Source organism: Octodon degus, unplaced genomic scaffold (genome assembly GCF_000260255.1).
Source record: "Octodon degus isolate 3935 unplaced genomic scaffold, OctDeg1.0 scaffold00003, whole genome shotgun sequence".
Lineage (NCBI taxonomy): Eukaryota > Metazoa > Chordata > Mammalia > Rodentia > Octodontidae > Octodon > Octodon degus.
This window is the reverse complement of record NW_004524579.1, coordinates 26900469-26904435: the sequence shown is the minus strand read 5'-3', so window position 1 is coordinate 26904435 and position 3967 is coordinate 26900469. Positions and strand designations below refer to the sequence as shown.

At 38.0% G+C, this 3967-nt stretch overlaps 1 protein-coding gene and 1 pseudogene across 2 annotated transcripts in view; one reads left to right on the top strand and one right to left on the bottom strand.

Annotated features, from left to right (window-relative positions):
• Window positions 1-3967, top strand: part of Acaa2 (acetyl-CoA acyltransferase 2) — a 33667-nt gene that overhangs the window by 9382 nt on the left and 20318 nt on the right. The gene's annotated exons all lie outside the window — the stretch shown is intronic.
• Window positions 2727-3967, bottom strand: part of LOC105742004 — a 3075-nt pseudogene continuing 1834 nt past the window's right edge.

Sequence of the window (3967 nt, the reverse complement as noted above, 5' to 3'; positions counted from 1 at the left end):
TTTTTTTTTTGGATACTTAATATTTTAAAATGACAATATTTTGTTGTCTGTCAGATCAAAAAGGTCATTCACTGACAATGCTGTATAGAAGTGATTATGAAGTCCTTCCCCTTTGGTTCAATTATATTTTATATTCACTTTATTTTCTTTTCATTGAAAAAATTATTTGATTTGACTTGTTTTGATTTTTTTGGTACTGAGCATAGAACTCAGGACCTTATGTTTGCCAGGCAGATGCTATACTGCTGAGCTGTATCCCCATCCCTAAATTTCAATCTAAGAAGAAACAAGGCGGGTTTTGTAAAGAAAGAAACTACTGAGCATGGTGGTGTACATCTCTAAAGATTTACATTTATAATCTAAAATGTGAGTTGATCGTTTACATTCCCCACTGAGTTTATCTGGGAATCAAGTCATTGATTCAGCTAAAACTCGCAAGTTGTTATAATTGTCCCAGGAGCATGAGGGGTTCATAGTTAGATCTCAGCACCATCAACTTGATGGTCCAGATTTTTGGAACATACTCAGTTAAACAGTTTATAAAACAGGGCCATATAGAGCCACGAGAAAAAGGAGAACAAGTACAATTGAGGTAGGTATAAGGAGGCATTGAGAATAGTCTCTAATTTTTTTTTTTTTTTGACATCTCTCTAGCCAATTTTTTTTTTTTTTTTTTTTTGGCTACGTTACACGCCAATTGTTTTACATGTTATTCTGTTATTTTACCAAAGAAGAGGTTTTTAATAACACTAATCAAAACAGATGTTTAAATCTCTCAAGTCTTATGTACTCATGACCCTTTGTGGTGATGTTGTATCAAATTATTTTGACATGGAGTCACCTCTGCTAATCTATTCAGACAGCAGGGAACATTAGTTAACAACAGAGTCTGAGTAGGTGGGTTTTTCTAGAACTCTAGAACAGGCAATGTCTCCCATATCCCCACTGGTTTTTGTGCCACCTCTTAAGCTGTAACATCAGCCAGGCAGTTTCCCCTTTTGTCTTGAGATCTAGTCCACAGTGGGTAGCATCCATCTCTCTCAAGCTGTAAAGTCACTTGTCTTTAACCTTGTCTCCTTGAGGGCCCAGCCCTGTCTGACTGTCTATAATATTTTTAATCTAACTCAGCTGCCTGCAGCATTTCCCTCTGAATTAGTAACCTGGACTGCTGTGAGGGTGTATGGGCGATGACTGCTCTGGCTACTTTACGCTGGAATGGGTCGCAGTTGTTGACCGGCAGTCAGAGACTCTCCAGAGGTTTTATCTAAAGGCCCTCAATAGACACCAGGCAATTTTTATCTTGGGTAGGCAGAATGGCTTTAAATTTGGAGGCAGAGCCAAAGAAACAATTAAACATGCATAACACTAGTCAGAACATTTTGTAGGTCCATTAGCAGAGATCTCTTAAATGTACGGTTTAATCTTTTTATCTTCCATGGTCATTGGGTAATGTCTCAAACAAACAGGCCTTTCCTATTATTACTGGGGAACATGAATTACCAGGCATAGGGAAAACACTGAATATTTTCTAGTTTGGTAGTTTGCAAGTGGGCCACTGGCTGGGTAACTACTGACAAATCTGTATGAGCATTTATTAACACTTTCTTTTTTTTTTTTTTTTTTCTCTAGCAGCTTTGGACATTTTTTGCTTGAAATGTCCCTTTTCTCAGTCTGGGTCTAGGGAAGCATAACTTTTTTTTCCCTGACTGGTCTTTTTTTTTTTTTCTGTAGGCTGCTAGTATCAGCACTCTCATTTTTCCTCTATAATTTTATTCTGTATCCTTTTTACTATGAAACACCTCAACTCAGACAAATTTATTCCTGCAAACCCTTCTAACTTCTGCAGCTTGTGTCAGATATCTGGGGTCCACTGAGTAAGGTACAACTTCTTGGTTTTAAGACCTCGTGCAGGTAGGCCTTAACAAGGATCACAAATTAAACTTTCCTCGTGATGAGGCAGGAAGCCCAGAAAAGGCTCAGATCACCTGGGCTCTATCAGGTGGACAGTTAGTTTAAGCTTTAATATGTGTCTCTATAGACAAAATCTGGTGGATCCCAGTAAAAGGAATCTTATTCTAGCATATTTGTTAACAGATTTTACCTGCATGATTACCTGGGTTTTGGTATCTTCTAGGACAGAACAAATATTCTGAGAAATTACATCATGTATAATCAAAGCACAAGCATTTGAGCTAACAGGTAAATGTATAAACTTTGAGGCTAGCAATCATAACGAACTAGATTTTAGACCCCTTTATTTATGGAGTCTGACAGTTTGTTATAAGTCCCTCTAGCTTCTACTTATAATTATCTCTAAATTTTGAGAACGTATGAAAACCAGATTAATACCTTATTTTTTACTGTCAATGCTTTTAAGTAATTTAAGTACAGTTTGGCATATTTTATACCTGTGTTTGCTATCAGCATAAAGTACCTGAGTTATCAGAAATAACCAGGCTAACTAAATACACTTATCATGAAATACACAGTATTCAGTCAGATTAAGCCAATGTCCCATTCAGTTTTGGATATGGCCCCTATTGTAAGCAAGGGGCACTATAGAGGGATTTATCTTTTTAACACTGGCCCTGAGTATTGTGTTCTAAAGACAAGGCTTGGCTCTACCTATAGGCCCAAAGCTATTTGACACTGTAGTCAGTGTCTCTAGAACTTTTTTACACTGACAGGATTTTATCTGTACATGAACAATATATCTCAATTACAGCTTAAAACAAGATGACGATGACTGGAATGAAGGTCAGGGATGGAGAAGACAGAGACCTATGCCAATATCCAGCAATAGGCTGGGCTTTTTCCTTTAGTCGTGATTACTCAGGGCTCCTCCATGGAGATGACAGGTAGAGGTAACAGTCCAGCCAGAAGGAGGAGGCAGGCCCAGTGCCCTTCAGTCCTACTGGACCATCTGGGAAGCTGAGTCTGAGCTCTGGGGCCTCTGCCTCAGAGTGCAGTCTCACTTCTAGTGGCTGCCTTAGCAGTCAGGGCATGGCTGTGGGCCTCTTAAGGCAGTCCCTCTTCCAGTGGCCTGGCTTCTGACAGCAATAGTAGATGAACCTTATCATCGTTGAGCTCTTCTTGGAGCCCAGAGAATCAGACTTAGCATCTGTTTTGAGGCTGCAACAAAGGCAGCCGTTTTTGATCTCTTTTTTTTTTTTTTTTTGTCCCTGGCTTTCTCCCAGTTCTGATTATAGGACATTGCTTTCTTAGTTCCCTATAAAGTATCAAGAGTTGTCTGGAGCAAAAGCTATTTTTTATAGTTCTTTTCTAATATCTGGAGCTGCCTGTAATTAGCTTATTTATAAGAGTAATCTGTCCCCCTACTGAATTAGCATCTCAAGAAGTTTAATGAAAAGCTTTACCAGCTTTTCATTAAACATTTTAAGAAATCAGAGGGGTGGTTATCTTTTTCCTGGTAAACAGCTGAAATTTAATAACTAAAGGCTTGGTTTTAGTTCTTTTTAGACCTGCAAGAATACATATAGAAAATATTTTTTATTACAATCTCCTGCCTGGCTATTAGGCCAGCAGGGGTCTGACTGCTTGGGAGCAGGTAGTTCCTGTTACAGCTAAACCAACATAGACTGGCTGTCTATCTTCTCATTGTTTAAAATTAACAATATGACATTTATCTCCAAATGAAATATCAGCTTGTAATATTGCCTGTCTTTTTATAGAAGTCAAAGCTTGGTTTCAGATTAACATTACATCTTTTCAATCTAGTTCATAAGTCTGAATAAATCCTCTAAAGACATCAATGTACTTATCAGGGTCATCTAAAGATTTTTTAAATCTGACATCTGTTTTAGGTCACAGAGAAAAAGGCACATAACTCTGGAAGTTCTAAACTTAAACTGTCTTTTTACTTCTTTAAAAGATATTATCTTTGTGGGGCTGGTGAGATGGCTCAGTGGTCTAAAAGCACCTATTTAGAACAAGCTTAGCAAAGCAC